Below are 27,483 nucleotides of genomic sequence, written 5' to 3'. Positions count from 1 at the left end.
TCTAGCCCTGACACACTTAAGCCCCTGAACCAAGGGGAGAAGCCACCTACTTCCACACTTGTTATAGGAGAATAATAAATGCTCAATTTTAAAGCCACTCTCTAAGTTGGGTTAGCTGTTCCATCTAACACCCCAAAAGGTATTCTTATCTCCTTTCTTGCTAACTCCTCAATTCCTCTGCCCCATTGTAATTCTCTCAAATGTTGCTGACAAAATTCCTACTCTGAATCAACCTAATAGTCCAACTGACCTCCATATTTTACCTAAGTTGATGAGTGTTACTAGAGAAAACTATAGCACCATATAGGTAGATATCACTGTAAATTCATAAACCATAACTTGAACTGAGTCACCTTCCCTACGTATTTCAAATCTATGACCATCATGGTTTCTATACCCCCAACTCCACTGAAACTGTTTGCATCCAAAGTCGCCAACCTATTTATAAAATCCAAAGGACTTCTCAATACTGACTCTGCTTGTCCTTACATCCAAAGAATCTCTCTGCAGCATCAGTCAGTGTCAACTACTCTCTACTTATTGAAACAGTCTTCAGTAATTTTATGATACTCTCCTCCCACCTCTCTGACTATTCTCTTCTTATTTTATTTTTTTCCTTATTGATATTTGAGAGAGAGAGAGAAAGGGAGAAGAAGAGATAGAAACATGGATGAGAGAGAACATCGATTGGCTGCCTCCTGCATGCCCCCCACTGGGAATCAGGCCCACAACCTGGGCATGTGCCCTGACCGGGAATCGAACTGGTGACCTCTTGGTGCGTGGGTCGACGCTCAACTACTGAAGCCACAGCAACCGGGCTTCTCTTCTTATTTTAGGTGGATTCCAGTTCCCTGGTGAAATTCTCCATATGGTCATCTATTTTTCTGAATGTATTAATCACAGTAACTTGTTTAATCAGAATAATTTTCAAGTCTATGAGGATGCCAATACCTAGCTCATTTGTGGGTCTATTTCTATTGTCTGATTTTTCCCATGGTCCTGTTTGATTGGCTACAGAAATTTTGTATATATATAAACTGCAGGGGCTCTGCATGGTATTTTCCTCCTGAGAGGATTCCCCTTGTCATTTGCAGGCTTTTCGAGTACAGGCAGATCACCTTGATCTAACCAAGTAGCAGAATGACTAGAAGCTGAGTGGCAGTCTTTCAAAGGTTCAGTCTGCCCCTAATTTACCCCCAACCCCTAGAGAGTAGATTCTTCAGGGGTCTCAGCTGAAATCCTGAGGTGTTTCCTGGGGTCGCTCTTCTATGGAACACTGTGAACATTAATTGTTGTTTCTTCAGTAACTATAAAACTGGGGAAAACTCCACTCTGCATTTCAGCTACTTTCTGCTCAATCAGGCTTTCTCAGGCCATGAACAGCTTAAGAATTTGGTAAGTGACTAGAGGGGAAAAAAAACAAAACAAAACTACTGATTGCCAAGTTCACTTCTTTGCTCAGCCCTTCTCTTCAAGATGTTGGCCCCTCTAGTGCTAACTGCAGAGACAGCACCCTGTTTTCTTCTCTTCCCTGACCTATGAGATAGCTGAGACCTCTAATGACTACTTTGTATCACAACAACTGGCAAAAGTCCCAAAGGGAAATGTGGCTAACTCTCTAGAGTTTTCCTTACTCAAGATTTTAACTTAAGCCCCGGTTGCCTTGGCAGCTTTCCTATGCTTTCAAATAGAATATTTGTCTTCCATCTGGCTCATTGAGACGTTCTCAGTAGAGCATTGTTCGGGATCACGTCACTACATCATTGCCAGCAGTGGAAATCTTTGGTTGGCTATTTTTTTTTCTTTAGTCCCCTCTCCAGACTCTTTGCCATATGATGGAGTCTTAAATATTATTTCTTCTGCTAGGAACATTTGTCTGCCGTCTCCTCTTTTCCTGTTTCGCCCCAACTCGTCTTTCAGGTGTCATCCTAGAACGCTCTGGGAAGTGTTTACTAATTGTCAAAGTCTGAGTGAGATAACATTTCTATATATGCCCTTCAACATTGTTCCCCTTTATTGATTTTCTTACAGAGAGAGGAAGGGAGAGGGAGAGAGATAGAGATAGAAACATCGATGAGAGAGAACATGGATTGGCCGCCTCCTGCATGCCCCCCACTGGGGATCGGGCCCACAACCTGGGCATGTGCCCCGACCGGGAATCGAACCGGCGACCTCTTGGTGCACGGGTCGATGCTCAACCACTGAGCCACACCGGCTGGGCTCTATATATGCCCTTAATATTCAATAGTACTTCCACATCAAAACTTAACGCAGTTCATTATTATTTCCTACTTACTTATCTGTACCTGCCCTGCATGTGAGGGCAGAGATAATGTCATGGCTACCACTGTGTTCCCAGTATTTTCCCCACTGTATCTCCAAACACGTAGCACAGGGCCTAGCCCACAGCACAGTGAATATTTGTTGAATGAATGATCTGGCAGTCAGCTGTTAAGCAGCACAGAGAACTGCGTGGCTCAACGCTCCTCCCCTATCACCTCTCTTCTCTCCCTTCAGAGGAATCATGCTGTGAGGCGGTCCCCGGCTCCTTTTCCCCAGTGACAGCTTAATTAACGTGATTGTGGGAAATCTATCACACTTGTATAATTTAAATAAAGCCGAGCTACCCCCGGTTCCCTCCTGGCATCTAGCTGAACGCCAGTAAAAATCAATCAGAATGAAACATGATTGGAAAACAATGTGAATAGTCACTGAATTTTCTCCAAGGACACCAAAGGAGGATTCCATTTATAATGTGCGACCAGACTAAAAAAAAAAAATGTTCCCATCACTCTCTCTTTCTGACTCAAACTTTGATACTCAAGGCAGCACATTCCCAAAGTTGCCTCCCCCATTCCAACATCTATCCTATAAAGCTGGAAAACAAGGCAAATAAATAGCTCTCTCCCTACCTCAGCTCAAGCAACCTCTGGATTTTACTCTTCCTCTCTGTATCATCTCTTTACAGTGTGGCTCAACTTAGCCTCTCTAACAGATTTCAACTTTTCTGTCCATCCATTAGCACACATATAAATGATGGCCTGACAGCAGATTATAGAGCAAGAACTCCTTGCCCTTTGGAAGGTGGTCCCTGTGGAATGCTAAAGTATACTGTTTGTTTTCTTTATCCTCACCCAGGGATTTTGCATTTATCTTCAGGCAGAGTGGGAGGGAGAGAGAGAGAGAAACAGCGAAGTGAGAGAGACACATTGACGGTTGTCACCCACACAACCCCAACCGGGGCCGGGGACAAACTGCAACCGAGGTACGTGCCCTTAGCGGGAACCGAACCCGGGTCTCTCTGGTCCGCAGGGCGACACTCTAACCGCTGAGCCAGACCAGCCAGGGCTATAGTTTTCTTTTTATCCTATGTATTTGTACGTGTGTCTTCTTTCAAAAGTTTCCTGGGGCACCATATCTCCCTTCTCCCCCCCCCTTGTTTGATCCCTAGCCAATCACTAACCTCAATCACAGCGTGGTAATCTCAGTATAAAACCCCTGTAAGTAAAAAAAGAGGTGGAAAGCAAAAGTTCACAAGTTTTACAATTCAATTAGGCTTGCTAAAGAACACGTGGCATTTAAAGTCTTCAAAAAATGCTCCTGAGGCCTCTTCGGAGGCCTCACACAGTCTCCATCTACTTCTTCAACAGCTTATAATGAAACGTGTTTTTCCTCACGTACCAACATTCGAGCCAGAAATAGAAAAGTCTCGTGTTCAATGCTATTGCTTTTGTTTAATTATGAGTATCACAAATGTGTTCGCTACTGTTCCGCTGCAAATGTATAGGATTTCAGTGACATTATTGGCTGTCCTGGGGGAGCCCAGCCATCATTCATCACATTGCTTCTGTGGGAAAATGCTTTTCGGATTCCATACAACTGACATCTAAACAAAGTTTTCCCACTTGAGTAATCAGGATTCAAACAATAATATGTCCTACATCTGTCGACAAGTCATTTGTAAGATTGGGAGTGTCTGTATTTGAAAAACACAGGCTGGTATGCTGCTCTTAATCAAGGGGGAAATATTAGCGCGATGAGATTCTTTACCTGAATTTTTCTGCCTAGTCCTCTGTTCTATCGGATTAGATTCACGTAAATCCTAAAGAAAATTCTGTCAGTATCAAAGATGCCGTTTTTAATCTTTTCAGAATAATTTTCAACACGGCAGACATTAGTTAGGCATGCAGGTTACAGAAACCTCTCAATAACTAGAGGAATCACAGTTTTGCAGAACCAAGTCGATGTAGTGAGAGAGATGTTTTGTTTTCAGAATTCTATCTAATGGATCGACAATTTTTCTTTTGCTCGCAATGGACCTGATCAACATACTACCACCAAATGTTATTGCCTACAGCATCAGTGAGCCTGGGGGCAATAGAGGAGAAAATGGTCAGTGGATAATTCCAGGCTGAGGATGGTAAAGCCAGTAGCGACCGAAGAACCGTGTGAACGAGGGTAACTCTTGACTACAATGCTACAATGGCTGACAACAGAGTTCTAGTTGCGTAGATACAGAAGTGGGTGAAAACTGAAATGGGACGAAAGCTTGTAGAAAAGCCCATGGAGAAGCACAACTACAGGTCTGATAGACTGGGAAGGATGGAAGGAGAAGAGGCTGTGTTCAAATAAGAGAATTTGAGAGTACCTAGAGGTACCACAGTTTCAAGGGATAAAATCCAAATTGGTGATCGCTAGATCTAGGGGATCAGTGAGAAAAAGGCTTGAGTCAAAGTTGACTCCAAGGGTTTGAATCTAGGTAACTGGGCTCATCACGAATAGAGATGGAGAAGGTAGAGGAGGAACATGCTTTGGAGGGAAGACACAGTCAGAGCAGTGCTGGGATGAATACTAAAAATGGTATTATATGCGCCCTGGCTGGTTTGGTTCAGTGGTTAGAGCATTGGCCCATGGACCAATGAGTTGCGAGTTCAATTCTGGTCAAGGGCACATACCTTGGTTGAGATTCGTCCCCGGTCCTGGTCAGGAGACAGCCACTCGATGTGTCCCTTTCACATCAATGTTTCTTTCTCTCCCTCTCTCCCTCTCTCCCTCTCTCCCTCTATCTCCTTTCCACTCTATCTGAACAAAAATGGAAAAATGTCCTCAGGTGAGGATAAAAATAAAATAAAAAAACCAAAAACATAAAAATGATATTATAGCAAATGCCTCTTCTAGCTTTTTGTTAACAAGTGACAAATGGCTACGACAACACTGATTGCTGTTTTGCATTCCTTCTTCTCAAGTAGCCGAATCACAAGACTTTCCATTCCTGTGAATTCAAGAAAAAAAAAAAAAAGATTCTACTTTGAGACCTCCAGAGCAGTGGCATTTTACCCTTCTGTTTGCTGGGTCACTTAGGACGGCCATTCAAATCCCTCATGTTCAGTGTCACCATCATCTGTATGAAGCAACCTCTGCACGACTGCTTCAAAGACATCTGTGGCGCTACGACCTGCTTAGGGGAAGAAAAGCTTTCTCAGAGCAAACTACACACTCCTGCTTGAGGTCATTTTTGTGAAGAAAGAGGTTTGACAAGGCTCCAGTGATACTAACTCAACCTGCCATGCCCCGGTATAGTCATCTACAGATGATGACGAACTCCTCTGGACAGTCAAAACTGTGAAGTGATTGCCAGAGGCCTGGTTTGCTGACATTGATCAAGGTCAGACTTATGTATTTGAAGTAGTAACTATGAAACGTTTTTCATTTATAGCAGTCATGCAAATTGTTCTACCGTCTAGGCGCTTACATGGAACCAAGCCATGGGCAGAAGAGTTTCTAGCGAAATATTCAACATGTACCTCACAGCACTGGCAGTCGATGTGGCCCAGATACTCTCTGTCACATCAGACCCGAAAAGGCCAAGTCAGATGAAACAGTAGAGAGTATGAGAAGGGATGTCTTAAATTCTGGTAGATTATAGCCCTTTCATATTTTCATTTTCCCTAATCAACTTATAAGATTGATATCTAAAGTAGAAAGAACATAATTTTATATTTTTTGATATCCTAATAATGCACCTCAAAGCCACCCTCTGTTCGCCTGTTTGTTCTTTTTTTCATTCATCTTTCATTCATTCAAACATTTCTGAAGGGCCTATTAAGTTCCAAGTGACATGCTCACCACCAGATCTACAAAAACGAGTAAGACGTCGTGCCCCCGAAGAGCTCACACTCTAGTGAGAGAGACAGGCAGGGAAAGGAACCTACATAAAGCAGTGTGATGGGAGCATCACGGAAGGACTGAGGAGGTCCGATCAATCCTCCTGGGGGCAGGGCCAAACTGAGTATTAAAAAACGAGCAGGAGTAAATGAGCAGGTGAAAAGCATAAGGGTGTAGGGATAGGGGTTTGCTGGATGAACAAAATGTAACCTTGTGATGTGCATTCTCACAACCTGGCCAGCCAAGGATCAAAGTATGTGTGTGGACAGATAGGCTTGTCTGGAGGGCAGGAAGACCATTTTGTTTGCTTGAAAATAGATAAGGTTTGAATATCAAAGGGTTGGAAGACCACCCCAAGAGGATAATGGGCGAGGAAGCCCAGGCGTGGATGGATATGTTTTATTTTTTTCTCTTTGATGTTTCTTCGCTGTAAAAAGTGAGAGACAGGGCTTGGCTGTATGGTCAGCAGAGATGCCATCTCAAGGAAATAATTACCTAAATCAACATGTAACCTGGGGAACCACTTTGCAAATAAATTGGGCTGCATCCAGAGATCTGGAGCATTGACTCCCTTGCGATGCTCCCCCTCACTCCAAGCAGCGTGTACTTGCAGAGCACTGCACTGCACCAACGTAAGGGAGGGCAGTCTAGGCAGAGGGGCATGGTGAGCAATGGTTTGAAAGGAGGGGTGGGTGAGACCGTGGACAAGACTGGGAGCTGAAATGTCATTTAGAAGATGGCTGCAGTCACCTCGGCAAAGGGTAGTGAGAGACGGAAACAGGGCAGTGGCAGTGAGGATGAGGTGACACATCTGAGAACTATTTAGGAGGAACAACCGACAGTATTTGGAGATGTGGAGGCTTATGGAAAAGGAGGAGCCAAGATTCATGCCCAGTTCCTAGCTTGTGTGACTGGCTAGATGGTGGTGTCACCAACACAGAATCAAAAAAGGAAGAGATTTTTGGAGGAAAAGGCAGAAATACGATTTTGACATGTTTAAATGGAATCTTACTTGGCCGTAAATACAATGAAATCCAACCATTTGCAACAGCATGATGGACCCAGAGGGTATCATGGTAACTGAAATGAGAGAGTCAGAAAAAGCCAAATGCAACATGATTTCACGTATATGTGGCGTTCAGAGAACAAAACAAACAAAACTGAAACAGACTCATAGACACAGAACATACTGATGGATGCCGGAGGGGAGAGGGCTGGGGGCTGGGTGAAAGAGGTGACGGTGAGAGCTACACATCGGCAGTTACAGAACAGTCACGGGATGTGGAGTACAGCTCAGGGGATACCGTCAGTCATATTGTAATGACTGTGTCTGGTGCCAGGTGGGTGCTAGACTTATCGGGGGATCACTTTGCAAATGATATAAATGGCTAACCACTATGCTATATATATAAAAATAAAAGTAACATAAAATAATATTGACTGTGAAGTGTAATGGAAAAAAAGAAAAGAAAATCCTGAAATAAATCGAACGACATGTAGGAGAAAGAAGAAAACGATGCTGACATGTTGAACTGAAGGTGCGTGGGAGACACCCAGGTAGCAGGGCCCAGCGGGCGTCTGGCTGCACAAGTCTGAAGTTCCAGGGAGAACTGTGGGCTCCGCTGCAGAGTTGGGAACCGTACACATGACAGATGGAAACATGGGAGCGGGTCAGGTCATGCAGAGAGACATGCAGAGCAAGAAAAACAAGCACTGAGGGTGGAAACTTGGTCAACAAGAGCATCTCATGTGCAGGGATTAGAGGAAACGTTGGTGATGGAGGAGAGAGAGAAAGGTATTGGAGAAATCAGGTAAAGGGTGGTGTCACGCCCTGGCCGGTTTGGCTCAGCGGTTAGAGCATCGGCCCGCGGACCAGAGAGACCCGGGTTCGGTTCCCGCTAAGGGCATGTACTTCGGTTGCAGTTTGTCCCCGACCCTGGTTGGTGTGGGTGGCAGCTGCTCGATGTGTCTCTCTCACATCGATGTTTCTCTCTGTCTCTCTCTCCCTCCTGCTCTATCTGAAGATAAATGCAAAAATGTCCTCAGGTGAGGATTAAAAAGAAAGGGTAGTGTCACACACACACACACACAAACACATACAATTTTGTGGAGGAACCTACAGACAACTGTGGAGACAACAGGGATTCTGAAAAAACATTTTTTTCCTGGGGTTGCGTTCTAAAGAATTACAGCAAGGGTGCAATATCTTAATTTTCTGTCTCTTTCTGGGCTAGTATCTGGCTCATTATAGTTCTCAACGTATATTGATGGATGAATGAAGGAATGTTTGTTAATATGACCGACTGTATATTGTTAAGTGAAATATAAGGTACAAGGAAAGCATTGAAGCCATGAAGTGGCCAATGAAGAGAATGGTGATGATCCAGTCTGGGGGCAGATTTCTCAGGTGGGGGAGAATACTGATCACAGACCTTGAAATGAACAAGTGGCATAGCTCAGGCATACTAGTCACTAATTCCACAAATATTAAAAAGACTACTATAAATAGTTGCCAGACACTGTTTTAGGCACTGGGGAGTCTTTGGATTACTAGAAGAGTAAAAACTTTCTTCTCTTGTGGAATTTACATTTTAGTGGGGGAGGAAGAGACAATGAACAAATAGCCAGATGACCGGTGGTGAGAAACGCTAAGAAGAAAACCGAGTTGGGTAAGGGGGCAGACTGGGGCTACCGGTTTACCGGTTACACTAAAATCTAGTTGTTGCTTCTTTCTTTCTTCTTTTTTTTCTTCTTTATTGATTTTAGAGAGAGAGGAAGGGAGAGGGAGAGAGAGATAGAAACACTGATGAGAGAGAACATCAACTGGCCGCCTCCTGCATGCCCCCCACTGGGAATCAGGCCCACAACCTGGGCATGTGCCCTGACCGGGAATCGAACCGGCGACCTCTTGGTGCGTGGGTCGACGCTCAGACACTGAGCCACACTGGCTGGGCAGTTGTTGCTTATTTCTAACATAAAGATGATCCGACATTTTATGAAAAACTATGAAAAATGAATTTAAGAACTAAATAATTTCCAGGAAATTGTAATACCAGTAATAGTTTAAAATGTTTGTGACTTAGAAAACAGAAATGAGATGGGTCATTAAAAAACTGGAAAAGGTAACAACACCTGTTATCTATTTCATATACACACACACACACACACACACACACACACACACATACACATTTAATCCTCACTGAGGACATGCTTTTATTGATTTTAGATAGAGAGGAAGTAAGGGGGAGGGGAGGAGAGAGAGACAGAGAGAGAGAAATCGCTGTCAGAAACATTGATCTGTTGCCTACAATATGCACCCCAACCAGAGATGGAACCTGCAACCTGGGCATGTGCCCTGACTGGGAATTGAACCTGCGACCCTTCGGGACTGTACTCCAACCAACTGAGCCACACTGGACAGGGCTCAAGTGACATTTTTAATGAGCAGATCTGGTTTTGGAATTGCTCCGAATTTACTTGAATGAGCTCTCCCCTTCCCCAGACCTTTTTTTCTTTCCTGTTTTCTAAAGATTGCTCAACAGGTGAGGAGGTGGACGAGAGATGTTGTGTCACCACCCAGCTTCCACAGAGTGAACCCTGGGAGTCGTGCAAGCGGAGGACGTAATTCCCCTTGGCAGGCTGCATTATTACCAGCGCTGGCATCCTTTGGCTAATTGGAATTCCAAAGGACAAAGATAACCACTTAAATAAAACAGGATTATGAATTGGTATTGATATGAATGAGATGTTCAGTCCATTTAATCTTGGTCATTATCTCAGGCTGGTTTCTGAGGTTAGTTACAATTCTTTCAAATGCATTGCCACGCTTATTAAGAAGGGAGAGCGTTCTGCAGAGGGGTCGGGGACAAAGGAAGCCCTCATCAATCTCTTTGCCTTTATCTGGTCTGAAAAATTCGAGGGGGTGTGGTGTACGGAAGTGCGTAGGGACAGAGAGAGGAAAACATTCCAATTTTCCACTAATTTGATTTCAAAGTGTACAGGCAATAAGGACAAAAGTCTTAGGAGAATAGACACGGTCTTTGCCTCTGGGCTGAAATGAATCGCCTTTATTTGTGACCAACCTGGGAGACAACAGGCCTTCCTCCACTGCAGGCCCCTTTGCTGGGCTCTCCAAAGGCAGGAACCTGGTATGTAAACGGTTAATAAGCCTCCCCTCAGGGGCCTGTGATCACCCGGGAGGCCTTTAGTTAGGAACAATGAAAATCCTCATCTATTCCCCTGGAGAGGGAAGGAGGGGTCCGGCGAGGGGGAAATGTATTTACTGTTTGTGGTAATGTGGCAGGGGCCCTTTGTCCTAGTGAAAACCAGAGCATGGAGAATATTAGCATTGAAGGGAAGTACAAAATGTCAGGGTTCCATTTGCCTAAAAGGCACATTGTAGATCAATTATCAGTAAAAGCCAGTTCCTGGCTTTGCCTCTGTGAAATCCAAAATTAGGCTAATTAAAGTGCTAATGAAGGCAGTCATGATTTTTTAACCAAATGGACCTCAAATTATAAACTATAGAGTTCAGAAGTATTTGTTGACTGAATGGATCAAAGATTAATTAATCTGCTATATAAACAATGTCATTATGAAAGTTAGAAACTGAGAGTGTACATACTAAGCAGGGATGTAAGTTCTGTACAGAGAAGGGAATGATGATACAGGGCTCAGGTCTGTTGCGTGCGGGGATGCGACAGTGATTAGAAGGCATTTCTAACCCTGCAATTCTATGTTATGGTAGAAAAAGTGCCACAATAGTCACCAGAGGATGTGAGTTCTAGGGTCAACTTTCCACTCAGGAGGTATGTGAAGCTGCACAAGTCTTTTCCTTTATGTGAAAGGAAGGCGTTGATAAATGTACTTTAAGATCATTTCCACCTTTGCCCAGCTGGTGTGGCTCAGTGGTTGAGCGTCGACCCCTGCACCAAGAGGTCGCTGGTTCGATTCCCGGTCAGGGCACATGCCCAGGTTGTGGGCCCGATCCCCAGTGGGGGGCATGCAGGAGGCAGCCAGTCGATATTCTCTCATTGATGTTTCTCTCTCCCTCTCCCTCTTCCTAAAAATCAATAAAGGAAAAATAATTTTTTTAAAAAAAGATAATTTCCACCTTCAAATTTCTATGAGTCTAGGACCTATATGCAAATAAATATCAATAGATATGCAAATCGTTATCAATCACAAACTTTGTCTATAAAGACTATTTGGTGCCCTGGCCGGTTTGGCTCAGCGGTTAGAGCATTGACCAGCAGACCAAAGAGTCCCGGGTTCGGTTCCTGCTAAGGGCACGTACCTCGGTTGCAGTTTGCCCCTGGTCCCGGTTGGGGTCATGTGGGTGGCAGCCACTCGGTGTGTCTCTCTCACATCGATGTTTCTCTCTCTCTCTTCCTCCCTCTCTCCCTCCCACTCCATCGGAAGATAAATGCAAAAATGCCCTCGGGTGAGGATAAAAAAAAAAAAAGACTATTAGGCTAAATAGTTTTACGGTTAACATTTCTTGTACATTTGAAATTGTTTGTAACTTGAAAAAAGAGCGAGATGCACAAAGTTGGTGCTCAATACCTGCTTGCAAGTGGAAGTAAGATTTGAAAACTTTTTTTTTTTATCCTCACCCGAGGACATTTTTCCATTTTTTTGTACAGATAGAGTGGGAGGGAGAGAGAGGAAGAGAGAGAGAGGGAAACATCGATGTGGAAGGGACACATCGAGTGGCTGCCACCCGCACGACCAACCAGGGCCGGGGACAAACTGCAACCGAGGTACGTGCCCTTAGCGGGAACCGAACCCGGGTCTCTCTGGACCGCAGGCGGACGCTCTAACCGCTGAGCCAAACCGGCCAGGGCAAGATTTGAAAACTTTTTAAAAATAAATGAATTTTTTCCTGTCTCAGGACTATCACCTGTCACTTTACTTCGGGATGAGGTAAGGTAAGGACCGTGCATGTGAGGAAAAGGGAGTGAGGAGTGGGGAGGACTTATTACAGAATAAATACTTTCTACAACATGTTTCAAATATATTCCACCAATGCAACGACACGTAATTGTGCTTCGTAAGTGAACAAAGGTAACATGACAGTGGCTTGTTGATGAAACAAATGAGCACAGAGAACATTTTTGTACCATCTCTACTTTAGGGATTTGGTATCATCTCTCGAGTTTGTATCTCTAACTACGATCGAAGACCATGTCATTCTTTGTTTTCCATTTTAAACATCTTCGTTTTGTCATGATGAGATCTGTAAGAGATAGGCTGTTTTTCTTTTTGTCTTGGCTTCTAGGAAGCTCAGAGAAAAATGTAATGCTCAATAATAACAACCATCCTTAATTTAGGTATCTGAAGTGATTGTCTAAAAGATTCCTTCTAACTTGTAATGTTATTTTAATTGCTTTTTGTTGTAAGCTACCTGAAATCTTTCTGGGAAGTAGATGAGGGATAAATACGTTAATGCATACAGAAAAGGAAGGAATGAAGGGAGGGAGGGAGGGAGGGAGGCTAATTTAGATGGGAGGAAGAAGGTTGAGTAACTAGCCCTTCTAGACTTTAAATCTGAGCTAATAACTTAGCAAAATGGACCAAAAGTAGCTAGCTGCTTAGGATGCAATCAACATGTATCTCAATTCTATCCAGAGGGGGGAAACATTTATATATGTGGAAATTTGAGTATACTTTAAAACCACGGTCTGAAAAAATTCATTAGAAATAAATCAGCTTTGAGTAATTAATTCCATAAAAGCACTGTGATAACTGCTAACTAGATGTGGAACACAGAGACCGAGATGGAATGTAAAATTCAATGCCCTCAGCCCTCACTGGGACTACACAGAGCAACAGGAAGTTTAAAGGAAAACAAGCTAAAACACTTTTGAAAATGCAACATTTGGAAACTCTTTGAAGTTGTACATTTTTAACGGTTTCTCTAAAAAACAACAACAATAAAACGAAACAACCTTAGTCCCTACATACATAAAAAATCTTTTTTATTTCAATTGGAGGTCTAAGGATAGCTAAGATTAAAATAAAACTCAATACCATTCGCGTTATCCATATTGGGTAGGTGAATTTCTTGATTTGCTTTCAGAGTGGACCATTGGGGAAAGGAGGAGGATAAATGTGTAGAAAGAAGAAAAACAGCCCTGGCCGGTTTGGTTCAGCGGTTAGAGCATCCGCCTGCGGTCTGGAGTGACCCAGGTTCGGTTCCCGCTAAGGGCATGTACCTCGGTTGCAGTTTGTCCCCGGCCCTGGTTGGTCGTGCGGGTGGCAGCCACTCGATGTGTCCCTTCACATCGATGTTTCCCTCTCTCTCTCTTCCTCTCTCTCCCTCCCACTCTATCTGTACAAAAAAGTGGAAAAATGTCCTCGGGTGAGGATAAAAAAAAAAAAAGAAAAAAAAAAAAAAAGAAAGAAGAAAAACAACCTAAAGGGCTGGGGAAAAATGAATAACAAACTATCTGACAAAGATTGACAGATGGGTATCTGGGCCACCGTTTAAACAGTAACCTGTGTTGAAAATTACTTGGCAGCCTTCTCAATCACAGTCACAAGTGTACTTCATCTTTGTAGGCTCACAGAGGGCTAGGCACGAACTATTATTCCCTTAAACATTTAAAAACCACTTTACCCCTGGCCGGTTTGGCTCAGCGGTTAGAGCGTCGGCCTGCGGTCCAGAGAGACCCGGGTTCGGTTCCCGCTAAGGGCACGTACCTCGGTTGCGGTTTGTCCCCGGCCCTGGTTGGGTCCTGCGGGTGGCGACCACTCGATGTGTCCCTTTCACATCGATGTTTCTCTCTCTCTCCCTCCCACTCTATCTGAACAAAAAATGGGAAAATGTCCTCAGGTGAGGATTAAAGAAATAAATAAATAAAAACCACTTTAAAGGTGTCTAAGCAGCCCGGCCAGTGTGGCTCAGTGGATTGAGCGTGGTCCCATGGACTGAGAGGTCCTGGTTAGATTCCCGGTCAGGGCACATGCCTGGGTTGTGGGCTCGATCCCCAGTAGGGGGTGTGCAGGAGGCAGCTCATTGATGTTTTTCTCTCACATCGATGTTTCTATCTCTCTCTCCCTAAAAATAAATAAATAAAAACATATTTAAAAATAAATAAATAAAAGCATCTTAGCATTTTTAAAGAAAGGACAGAACATGTAGCTGCTGAGCGCTATGTGGCAATGACCATCTTCTTGCAAGTTCGTGCACAACCAGGTGACAAACGATATATTTGTTTCGGGAAAGTTCTCCATAAATTCTTTTTTTTTTTTTTCATCCTCACCCAAGGACATTTTTCCATTTTTTGTTCGGGTAGAGTGGGGGGGGAGAGAGAGGAACAGAGAGAAAGAGAGAGAGAAACATCGATGTGAAAGGAACACATCGAGTGGCTGCCACCCGCACGACCGACCAGGGCCGGGGACAAACTGCAACTGAGGTACGTGCCCTTAGCGGGAACCGAACCCAGGTCTCTCCGGACCGCAGGCCGACGCTCTAACCGCTGAGCCAAACCAGCCAGGGCCATAAATTCTTTTTTGAAAATTTGAAACAGAGCAGTCTTAAATGCAATCAAGAAAATGACTAACTAAAGTGACCCTACAGTGAATCTCTCTTTTATTTTATTGTTTACTTTATTTTATTCTTGTTTTCCATCACCGCTATACCCTCTTCCACCTCCCCTCCCCGCCCCTGTCCCCACATCACCACGTACAGTGAGTGAATCTCTAATTTTTAAAGTGAGAAATCCCTCTGGGGGGGGGGGGGGTCACCTTAGCTTACCAATTTTGTGAAATAATATTTTCATTTGCTGAGTTGACTTAAACAGGGACACATCTGTATACTACTGTGAGCAAAAATGAAATAGCCATTTAAAGGTACTGTTGAGCCCTGGCCGGTTTGACTCAGTGGTTAGAGCGTCGGCCCGCGGACCAAAGAGTCGCAGGTTCTATTCCAGTCAAGGGCATGTAACTCGGTTGCAGTTTGTCCCCAGCCCTGGTCGGGGTCATTCGGGAGGCAACCAGTCGATGTGTCTCTCTCACATCAATGTTTCTCTCTTTTCCTCCCTCTCACTCTATCTGAAGATAAATGGAAAAAAATATCCTCAGGTGAGAATTGAAAAAAAAAAAAATGTTCTGTTCACAATGCTCAATTCTTGTTATAGGTATCAGGGAATATATATAGCCAAGTCTCAATTATCTGTGCTAATGGAGAAGAACAGAGGCGTGGCTAATTTAAAACAGCAAATAATCTAGAAAGTACTTATGTAAATTTTTAGAAACGCCACCTTTACATCCAGATTAGAAACTGAGCTGGAGTCAGGAATCATGAGAGCTGAGCAAGCTTTCTCTATGGATCCCCAAGGCTTTCTTTCGTTCTTTCTCTTTCTTTCTTAACTGTGTTTTTATTGATTTTTTTAGAGAAAGAGGAAGGGAGAAAGAGATGGAAACATCGATGTGAGAGAGAAACATGGATCAGTTGCCTCCCGCACGCCCCCTACTGGGGATCGAGCCCACAAGCCGGCCATGTGCCCTGACCAGGAATCGAACTGGTGACCTCTCGGTCCATGGGACGATGCTCAACCACTGAGCCACACCGGCTGGGTCTCAAGGCTTTCTTATTCCTGCTTCTAGAAGTGGAGGAGCTAGAAGGCACACAGTTATTATTCTCAGCTACAGGGAAAAGCTTAAGAATCCGAAGGGCAGGAAGGGGCCTGGAGTCTCTTGGACAGTCCCGTCTTTCCTCCTTTGGGCGTCCCTGTTGCAACTGAGGACTGAAGCTGCATCCCTGGCGGTCTAGTGCGCAGAATCGAATATAGCGGGAGATCCTGACTTGGGAAACAAGCTTGATCAAATGGACACTGCTGAGCGAAAACGAGGTGGAAAACATTCTATATGTGACTTCAGAACAACTGGACTGACTTTTTCTATTTTAAATGTATCTTTATTGTTGAAAGTACTGCAGATGTCCTTCCTTTTTCCCCCCCTGCCCCCCTGCCCCCCTTCCTACCCCACCCCGACCTTCCCTGCACTATTGTCTGTGTGCACTGGTTGTACATATATGCGCATAGAGTCTCTGCTTTATCTCTTCCCGACCTGCCTTCCCCCTTCCATCTGAGGGTCCCGGATGATTTCCAGCAGGGATTAATAAGGTCCCAGGGTGTTCTGGGAATTCTTCGCCATCCTGATTTTTCAACATAGCTCTCTGCCGTTCCTTTATCTCCTCCAGTTTGGGAGCTACGTGGAAATAAGCAACTGACTTTAGATCTATATGAGAAATAAATACGAGAACCAGGAACTCGCTGTTTATGTAGATACCTCTTACTGCTAGCTCTGCTTACCAAAAATAAGAGAGACTAGAATAAAACAAAATAAAATTGCCTACCGGGCCCTTCGAATCCACGCCTGTTTCCACAGCAATGAGCAAGTCTTTGCATCCATTTAAAGTTTGGGGAAGAGCTTCATAGCATTCTGGCCCCAAGACTTCTACTCATTAGGTTTGCCATACCAGACTGCATCCCAGTGCCAGGATCAGCAGAAGCGAGCCCAGCACGACAGTGCCGTTCATTTTCAGAGCTACCTGCTCTTGCGGGTGACCAGTGCCGTCTCCACCGAGTGCCACTTCCGTAGCTAATGTCTGCTTGCCTTGTAACATGCACCTATTCGGGGTCTGGCGAGCCTCGGCCAGCATGGGGAGTTTTAATTCAGCATTTGGCTCTTTATAACATTATTTTGCTAGTTCTGACATTGGCCATATGTCCACCCTTAGAAAAATTACATTTTTTTTTTTTTTTTTTTTGCCTGTAGGGTTTCCTTTAATAAAAACAGAGCTAGAAAAATGTGGAGATGATGTTTGTAAGTAGATTTTTTTAAATCATAAAAGATATTGGTTTGTGAGAAACCAAGAATATGTCTGACTTAAAGCCTTAGCTTCTCAAATTTGTATCAGCGATAGATTTTAATAACAATTTATAAAAACGCCCCCCCCCCCAAATTTCTTGCATATAAATTTTTGTTTTAAAAGCTGGAGAAAACTAGCCTCACTTTATCCAGAAAGATGTCCTTTTCCCCCTTCCATTTGGTCCTGTCAGTGATTCTCAGCTTTACAGATGAAAGATATATAAATTATACATCATTGCTGTGCTTTCTGAAAGTTGTGAGGGAGACGGTTTGAATTGCTCATTTTTATTATTTCATTGGAAGGGAACAAAAAAAAACACAAACCAACAAAAATCAAGATAGACTGTCAAGGTCTTTTAAGTAATTTTCTTCTTCAAACCATGGAACAAACGTGTTGCAAATGACAACGGAATTAGACTTGCTGCCTGACCACAATGAATGGGTTCAAATGCTACATTTACTGAGTTCAAATGCTCCGCAATAATTGATTCCCTGTGACTGTGAACTCGCATAGTGAATGTGCTTGAATGGGGACTGGGAGAAGCAGCGAGGAAACAACATAACAATTAATCCCAAAGATGTAGAACTGCTTCCAATTTGGGGTTATTTTGGATGAGTGAAAAGGAAGACAAAAGAAAAAACAAATCAAGTAGTAAGAAATTCAAGGGGAAATAGCAAGATGTTTCATTAGAAAATGATCTGAAAAGAAATGATGTACTAATTGTAAGATCAAAGCCCCCCCCCCCCCCCGAAGCCGTCTTGGGATATTTCAAACTGCGGTGATCTTGTCCTTCCCTGAGGTCCTGCTGCCACAGCGGCTGTGTTTTGCACTAAAAATGTATGTGAACAGCCCTGGCCGGTTTGGCTCAGCGGTTAGAACGTTGGCCTGTGGACCAGAGAGACCTGGGTTCGGTTCCCGTTAAGGGCATGTACCTCGGTTGCAGTTTATCCCCCGTCCCGGTTGGGGTCGTGCGGGTGGCAGCCACTCCATGTGTCCCTTTCACGTCGATGCTTCTCTCTCTCTCTCCCCCTCCCACTCTATCTGAAGATGAATGCAAAAAAAAAAAAAAAAGTATGTGAACACATGATGTGATAATGAATAAAAATAATTTTGGAAAATCTAGGATATGCCAGAACCTATACAAAACATTGTAGTACACATTAATTGTTGAGCATAATTGGTTTTTGCTCAACCATTAGGTAAGTCTTCATTCCCTATGAAAGGGAATATGCTTTCTACTTTCATACTTCCCACAATACTAAGCTCGTAATATGTCCTCATTAAATACTACTTATTGAATACATTCATGACCTGATGGGTTATTTTACTTTTTATACTTTTATTTATTTATTTATTTTTAATCCTCACCAGAGGATATTTTTCCATATATCTTCAGACAGAGCAGGAGGAAGAAAGAGAGAGAGAGAGAGAGAAACATCTACCGGTTGCCACCCAGACGACCCCAACCGGGGCTGGGGAAGAACCGCAACCAAGGTACATGCCCTTGGCCGGAATCGAACCTGGGACTCTTCGGTCTGTGAGTTGACCCTCTAACCGCTGAGCCAAACCGGCCAGGGCTGATGGATTATTTTATATATATAAGTATGATCCTTCAGCAGCAGAGTTCAACGATCTAGAACCTTTCCACAGAGGTCCCTTCTTGGTTCTGCTACACGAGGGACACAGACACAAGTCCTGTGCCAAAACTGGATGTGGCAAATGTCACTTTCCCATCATCATCCAGCATTCTAGCCCCCTCCCAAGGAAGTTTAAGCTCCGTTAATTATAAACCGTGCTGGGTATGAGCTCTCTGCCTTCAGAGAACAAATCCGTGGTTTCCTATTTTGCTACTTCGTAATGTGCTAGCTTCATCTGCGTTGGGCACAGACAGGAGAGGACGGGGCGGGCTAGCGGCGGGGGCGGCAGCTGCGGTGTGAGCCAGCGCGGGGCTGCTGGCAGATCGCTCCATCCACACACTCCGAACAACGCAAATTTGCGAGGTCTGGCGATTTTCATCCATTCTCTATAGCAGATATGTAAGCTCATTAGTCTTGACAAAGGTCAAGAAACTGAAAGTAAATCTGTACACACAGTAGTATGCTCCAATTTCGTTTACAATTAAGAGTCTCCATTACAGCATTTTAAACTCTCATTTTGTCGACTCTAAATCTATGCAAGGAATGAGCAATTTGTTAGTAAAGCCAAGTATTTCGATGAACAGTAGTGTGGGTCTAAGAGGAAGTGTGCGGGATGCGAGGCGCGTGGGAAGTTCAGATTGAAAGGCCAATGGGAATAAAGATGTGTGTGAAAGGTCAGGAGATTTTTTTTCTTCTTTAGATCTGGCACCTCATCGACTCCTCATTTAAAATGTCTAAAAGACAGAGGAGAGCACAGAAAATTACTCTTGGGGGTGATGGTTTGGGATGGGGATAGGCGGGTGTGACAATAGATAACTGATTATGTGGGGGCGCTGGGAAGGAGAAATGCTGCCGAGTGGAAAACGTTGCCATTCAAAGGCAGGAAAAGGCGCCCTGGCCGGTTTGGCTCAGCGGTTAGAGCGTCGGCCCATGGACCGGAGAGACCCGGGTTCGGTTCCCGCTAAGGGCACGTACCTCAGTTGCAGTTTGTCCCCGGCCCGGTTGGGGTCGTGTGCGTGTGCGTGTGCGTGTGCGTGTGCGTGTGCGTGTGCGTGTGCGTGTGCGTGTGTTGTGTGTGTGTGTGTGTAGTGACCAATGTGTCTCCCTCGCATGGATGTTTCTCTCTCTCTCCCTCCCACTCGATCTGAAGATAAATGCAAAAATGTCCTCGGGTGATGATAAAAAAAAAAAAAAAAAGGCAGGAAAAGGCAATTACATCATCCTCTTAGCCATCCCATTATCTGCTGGCTCTACAAATCCCACCCTTTCCACATCTGGCTTCGTTTCACTGGCCCCTTCTTCCCCTCACTCCCCGCTGGGCGCTCTGCTCCTCCCCAGTTTGCAACCGTCAGTCCCTAAGCCTGCGCGCCCTGTTGGGGAACTGGTGGCGTCGATGGCCCGACTTTATGAAAAGCTGCTGTAATGTTAGTCAGCTCTGAATCAAAAGCAAAAGATTGTCTTTTCTTTTTTTTAATCCTCACCCGAGGATATTTTTCCATTTTTCTTCAGAGAGAGTGGAAGGGAGGAAGAGAGAGAAACATCCACGTGAGAGAGACACATCCATGTGGTTGCCTTCTACACAACCCCGACCAGAGCCCGGGACGAACTACAACCGAGGTACGTGCCGTTGATCGGAATCGAACCCACAACTCATTGGTCTGCGTGCCGATGCTCTAACTGCTGAGCCAAACCGGCCAGGGCAAAAGACTGTCTTTTCTAATGTGAAGTCAAATGGTTTCATCTGAATTCCAACTCTCCAACAAGAATAGAGGCACCCTGGAAGACGATCTCATTGTTTTAACTGTCACGTATACGAAATGATCACTTATGAAACATCTACCATTTTACAAAGCATTCAGAATCAAATATAATTATGATTACCTTTCATAAGGAGGCTAGATAATCAGGACCTCATCAGGAATAAAAGTCACATTAAGATGGGAGACCATTTTATTAAGTACCAGAAAAAAATACCTTTACAAGTAAGTAATGCTTCAGTTTTTTTTCTTTCTCTAAAAACTATCTAGAGAAAGACATAATATAAAGATAGTAGAAAAATACATTTAATTCCATTATGTTGAAATGTTTATCTATACTGGAGAACAGATTCCATGTGTGCCTCATTCATTCATTTAATAAATATCCATTGAGTACGTATTACCATTCACCCTCGAACAACGCGGGCATTAGGAGTGCTGAAACCCCGGCACACAGTCGAAAATCTGTACTTTTGGCTCTCCCAAAACTTTGTTTCCTCCCTCAGTATCCACTGAGGATTGGCCCTAGGACCTCCCTCAGACAGCAAAATCCTAAGAAGCTCAAGTCCCTTATATCAAACAGTGCAGAACACACGTACAGTTAGCCCTCTGTATCCACGTGGATACCCAACGGCAGATAGAAACAGCACAGGTATTTATTTTATTTTTTAAATCTGCATGAGTTGACTTGCGTAGTTCAAAGTTGTGTTGTTCAAAGATCAACTGCACAGGTAAGTACTGTGGAGATAACAAAGACAGAATCCCATTCTATGTCAAATAGAGGCATAAATAGAATTGAGGCTCCCTGAAAGCAGGAATTTGGAGTCTGATTTTTTCACTGTTGTATCCCCAGCACCAAGACCAATGGCCAGCAACCTTTTCCTTCTAAAGGGCCGGAGAGTAAATACTCTTCTTGTCTGTTTATTTGAAAATGGGTCATAACGTATACAAGTATAAAAAGTATTCTTAACACCAGTCCCACAGGCTGGAGATGGCCAACTGACTATAGTTTGCCAAACTCTGGTGTAGATCATTGCCCAGCACTAGAAAGAGCACATACAGTATTTCAATGAATGACGTATAAGCAATGGAAAAATAACAAAGGTAGTATGGCTGATGCCCTTCAAGAGCTAATGGGTAAGGAGAAGGTCTATACAGAACTAATGATAGTCAGGGTTAGAGGGCTGGGAGGAGAGTTGGAATGACCAAAGTCCATGACGCTTGAGCTGACTCTTGGATAGGAGTTTTAATGAAAAAGAATTCAAATGGTTCTAAGTAGAAATCAGTTCTGATGATTTGGGAACTCATGGCTAAACATATGTAGTCATTTCTGCACCTCTCGGAAAGTACAGACCAAGAGTTATGTCACATGCTGGGGTTATAATTTTATTTCCTTCTAGTTCACCACCTGCCAAAAAAATCAATGGGTATCTGGAAACATGCTGAAAGTCAAGGAAGCTAATTTTCTTTGACTGAGGATGCTGATTCAATGCTGTACTTTGGGTAACATACAGATGCCACCGTTAATGCTCTGAGGCGAACCAAGCATAGCAGCCGCAACAAACCTTCCCCGGCTGCTTGTTAACTAGAATCAAAGCGGTACCTTCCATAAAATAAGAGATAATCGGCAGATATATAGAGCCATAGCCTTTTAACAATCCATTTAGAGTTTGATAAATAAGAAGGACAGTGACAAATCAGAGACCCTAATAGTGAAACTGCACATCAGTATTTCTATACAAATGATTTGGCTCTTTTTTTTTATCTTCACTCGAGGACATTTTTGCATTTATCTTCAGATAGAGCGGGAGGGAGAGAGGGAGGAAGAGAGAGAGAGAAACATCGATGTGAGAGAGACACATGGAGTGGTTGCCACCCACACGACCTCAACCGGGGCCGGGGACAAACTGCAACCAAGGTACGTGCCCTTAGTGGGAACCGAACCCTGGTGTCTCTGGTCCGCGGGCCGACACTCTAACTGCTGAGCCAAACCGGCCAGGGCCAAATGATTTGGCATTTTTAATATGTTAGTACAGGTATGGAGTTGCCTTTAAACTGTTGCGCATTTAGGTTATAACAGATGCAGGAGATTTTTTTTTTTTTTTTTTAAAGCAGCAACTTCCTGAAAAGATAAGTTGGAATGTTCTAGGATTGATGAGTTAAAAAAGAAAAAAAGCCGTACCTCATTTGCTGCATTATGCTTCGGTGAGCACTATGGCAGAATTGACCTTTCTTTATTAAGTACCGCATATGTTCATTCTTTACATGACATCCAAATGGATTCAGAATGCAGCGAGGCTGTTGGCGTGGTTACCGCAAGCTCGAGGGTGCTCGCTTACCCAAAGGAGGTCATTCAATTCTCGTTTTCGCTCAATCCAGGGCTAATCTGCACAACCCAGGATGTTTGTTAATCTTCCTCAGGTGGTCCCTTGCATCCGGCTGTCTTTGCTAACCCTGCTTCTGAGTCAGGTTTCCACCCTGTGCTGCGTGATGATGGATGTCTTTCCCCTGACTACTTCTCCCTGTTGAAAGTCACCACTGTCAGCAGCATGGCCTAACACGACTAGTGTCATACTCCATAACGGTGATGATTCCAAAGCAGACAGGAAACAGAAAAGAAAGGGCAGCAGCAGCCGCAGAACAAGAGGCCTCTTCTGCAATGTAGGCATCACGAGCCCCTTAATTGCAAAATATAACTAGGGCTTTAAAGACATAATTGTCCACTGGTATCTGAAGTGGTAAGGATGACCATGTCCTACCCGATCCTCTCGATTTCCAATTACGAAAGGAGTTTCCTGGTGTTTGACTAATTGAACTGCAATTCTGACCTATGTTTATTACGGCCACGTGATACATTTTATACTATGTCAATGTACCTATTAGTGATTCACTCTTAGAGACATGCATAATCTGGTTTAGGTTGTGATAAAGAATGTAGTAAAGCCCTGGTCGGGTGGCTCTAAGGTTAGAGCGCCGGCCCACAGACCCACAGACCAAAGGGTCGCGGGTTCGATTCGGTCAAGGGCATGTACCTCAGTTGCGGTTCGGTCCTGGACCCTGGTTGGGGTTGTGCGCGAGGCCACCAATAGACGTGTCTCTCTCACATCGATGTTTCTCTCTCTCTCCACCACCCCCACTCTATCTGAAGATCGATGGAAAAATATCCTCAGGTGAGGATATATATAAAAAAAAAAAGAATGTAGTAGATCTCAAGCTCATTTTTGGGGGGAACGTTAATTCCCTGCAAAACTTCAAATCGGTGTCGTTTTTTCTGTTATTAAATCTATCTGGGTGTTGCAACAGAAATGAGTTGAATTTGGGTTTCCCTTCTCTAGTTTACCTGGCAACACTCCCAACACAGAAACCGACCAAGTAATAGTCGGTGAGGTTGGCCGCCGTCATTGCGCGTGAGAAAGGAACAGTTCCTGTGAACAATGACTGACTTAGCACCGAGGTCCTACGGAAGCTAGAAAACCGTTCCAGGGTGCTTGCCTGGAACCTGACTTCCATGAAAAAGACATTTGAGAACCAATGAAAACATTATAGTCTTCCTTCACTACCACAGAAAAAGACTTGTAAGGTAGTGGAAAGTAAAAGAATCTATTTACACAGCATCTTCTTTCAAAAGCGTCATTGGATCCAGATGGTCGACAACAGGGCAGGGCAGCCTGAAATTGTTCCAGGGAAAAAACCTCCAACAGCCTAAGAAGAAACCATCGGGGGAGACAAGGTGCTTTTTCACTCCTGTAAAATCTCTACTGTGTGGCTCAGCTAAGACGAAGAGCTGTGATAAACTTAAGATGATTTCATAGATAATTACCAGAGGTATTATCATAAATATATCCCCCATTTTCCACGAATTTAAATATAAGGTGTAGTCAGCAATGAAAGTAGGCTGAACATAACAGAAATATTTTTTTTGATGGTTCAAAAGGTACTTCGGGGCATTCCACTGCCTCGGGGTCATCATTATGCACATCAATCATCGCTGTTCCGCAGCTGTACAGATGTGCTGGGTAAAAGAGAGTTCTTCGGTTTAATAAGAGGCTACTTAACATATCTGACTATTTATTTTGAAAAGAGAGAAACTGTGAAGCAGACTGAATGCATAAAATTAGACCTATGCCATTATAACCTGTTTTTCCCAAAAAAATAATTGCTAATAGATCATTACTGCAATCCTCCTTTCTCTGTGATTTTCTTGGTCTTGCTGTTGGGTTTCTCTTAATTTTCTTTCTGCTGTGTATTTGTGCCCTACCTCCTTTTAACCAATTTTTCACCCTGTCTTCCAATTTCTTAATTGACCTCATGAGCATTCTACCAAAGGCTTCTTTCCTTAGTCGGGGAATTTCACTTCTCCATAGATTTCCTATGCTATTGCTTTTACCATTAAAGTAAAGAGGACTCGGCCGGTGTGGCTCAGTGCTTGAGCGTCGACCCATGCACCAAGAGGTCGCCGGTTCGATTCCCGGTCAGGGCACATGCCCAGGTTGTGGGCCTGATCCCCAGTGGGGGGCATGCAGGAGGCGGCCAATCGATGTTCTCTCATCGATGTTTCTATCTCTCTCTCCCTTCCTCTCTCTAAAAAATCAATTAAGAAAAGAAAATGTGTGTGTGTGTGTGTGTGTAAAACTAAAGGGGAGAGAGTGAAAAGCAAAAAGTGTGTGTTTGTCCCCTCTTGAAAGACTAGACTGAGAACCAAGAGACCTGGGTTCTAGTTACCACTCTCACTGATTTGCTGTGTGACCTGGAGAAAATTGAAGTCACCCTCTGTGGGCCTAGTCTGCCTCCTCCGGAAAATGAGAGATTTGGACTAAATGATCTCTAAGGGCCCTTCTGGCTCTACCATTCCCCAGATGATTTTTTAAAAAACTATTTTTAAAATTATGTTTTTATTGTTTTTTCAGACAGAAAGATAGAAATATCAATGTAAGAGAGAAACACTGATCGGCTGCCTCCTGCACGCCCCCTACGGGGGATCAAGCCCGCAACCCCAGGCATGTGCCCTGACTGGGAATTGAACAGGGACCTCTCAGTCCATGGGACGACGCTCAATCCACTGAGCCACGCTGGCAGGCTCCCCAGCTGATTTTATCAGCAATTACACAAGATAACAGTTATGCGGGGGCAGTTCAAATACATGTAGACTTTGCCTATAGACCTCAGCCTGAGGTAGATCTGTTTAGATCATAATATGTCAACTCACTGTGAATGCCTTCGCTGTTGGCCCTTTGGAGTGTTTCTACACTTTGTATAATCGCTTGAGGACAGGGAACATTTCTTATTCTTTGCAGTATTCCCAGCATTTAGAACAGTGCCGGGTCCTCAGTAACGATCAATTAATAAATATTCCTTCTGTTCCAACAAAATGAACTAACAAGCAAAATAGAAACAGACGCATAGAGAACAGGCTGACAGCTGTGGGGGAAGGGTGGAGGGATTGAGCAAAAAATTTAAAAAAGAGAAAAAGTCATGGACACAGATAACAGTGTGGTGATGGTGGGGAGGAGGTGGGCAGGAGGCGGGGGAAGGGATAGGGTGATAAATGGTGATGGACGGAGACTTGACTTGGGGTGCTGCTCACACAATACAGTGTACAGATCACGGGTTGCAGAATTGCGCACCTGAAACCTGTATACTTTTGTTAACCAGTGTCAGCCCAATAAAGTCAATCAAAAGGGAAAAAATATTCCTTCTCCTTGGTGTTTCCTCATCTCACAGCATTTTCTGTCCATAAATGTTTGCCTTATATACGTTTATCGCATTTAACGTAAAGTATTCAGTGTCTATACTTGCTGTCTACTTAGTTACTGGTATTCGATTCTTTGGAATATAACATTTTCCTGTAAAATGGCAGGGCTAATGGGAAGAACACTCTTTTCAGAAAGAGACTGGACGGACTCACAAGGGAATCAACGTTCACCTCCTAAATAATTCACTAAAACTTACTGCTAGGACTGCACTGGGATCCTACTTGTGTTACTAGAATTTCAGTTCCCACTCGAAATTGTGCCTTTTCAGAATAAAAAGTTTAAAAAAGTCATGACTTTTGGAAATGCATTTGAAAAGGCAGCTCCAGAAATAATAAAAAGTTTTAATAACATATTTCTTCTGCTCAAATTCTAGAAGCCTAAGTGGTATGATAAAAATGACTGTCCCAACTTACACTTAACATCAAGAATAGGATTTTGGTGAGGGAACCCTATTAAAAGAAGTTCTCAGAGTCACTCATTGATCGTGCAAAAAGAGAAACAAAAATCTGTAGACTGGTTATAGATGTCAAATTAAAATACTGGTATTTGTTTGGACCACTTTGGTTAAAAAGCATGCTTTCTTTGCATCTTAAACTTTACATTTCTAACATTTAACGATGATTAATTGTAAAGGACACATGTAAGACTACAATGCAGCTAAATGATGCATTTGTAATTCATGTGAAACAACATAATTAGTTCTCCAAGGGTTCATCAATATATTATTCTGCTAAACAGAATACTTGAAAGTCCCACTTGAGTTTTAAATGCAATATGAGGCCTTTATTTTAAGCATGGTTTCCTCTGTGTAATATTCTCATAATTATTTTCCAGCTACAAGAAATATTAGGTTGATTGTTTTTATTCTAGCTGTTAGCCCCTCATGCTGCGAAGAAAGCAACACTGTGAATTCATTTATTTCTATACAAACCTGACAGATTTGGGGAGCTTTAAAATAAGAAAACGTAGAAAAGCTCCTAGCTAAAAATTTTTATGTTATAAGAGGTGAACAGCTGAACTAAAATAATTATTTTGAAAACCCACATTTATTAAAAGTCAGAAAATATTTCTATTGATTCCCTCCGCAAAGAAGAACCTCCATTGCACAACATACGATAAATAAATAGAAGTCGGTTTTACGTACAGAATTTGATTCACGGAAATAAATTTCCATCTTCCAATATATAACATTTTTATGTATACTAAGAAAGAAACCCCAAAAGGCCACCTGTTTCATTTTGAGATGCGTCCCTATGTACAAGACAAACTCCTTAAGCATATTTGTCTTT

At 43.4% G+C, this 27,483-nt stretch overlaps 1 protein-coding gene across 1 annotated transcript in view; it reads right to left on the bottom strand.

Moving 5' to 3' along the window:
- The window catches only part of DIAPH2 (diaphanous related formin 2), a 924,489-nt gene that overhangs the window by 75,416 nt on the left and 821,590 nt on the right, over positions 1–27,483 (bottom strand). The gene's annotated exons all lie outside the window — the stretch shown is intronic.

This window comes from Molossus molossus, unplaced genomic scaffold, assembly GCF_014108415.1.
Source record: "Molossus molossus isolate mMolMol1 unplaced genomic scaffold, mMolMol1.p scaffold_m16_p_2, whole genome shotgun sequence".
In the NCBI taxonomy this organism is placed as follows: domain Eukaryota; kingdom Metazoa; phylum Chordata; class Mammalia; order Chiroptera; family Molossidae; genus Molossus; species Molossus molossus.
Note: the sequence above shows the minus strand (reverse complement) of the source record. Positions and strands in the feature narration are given on the sequence as shown.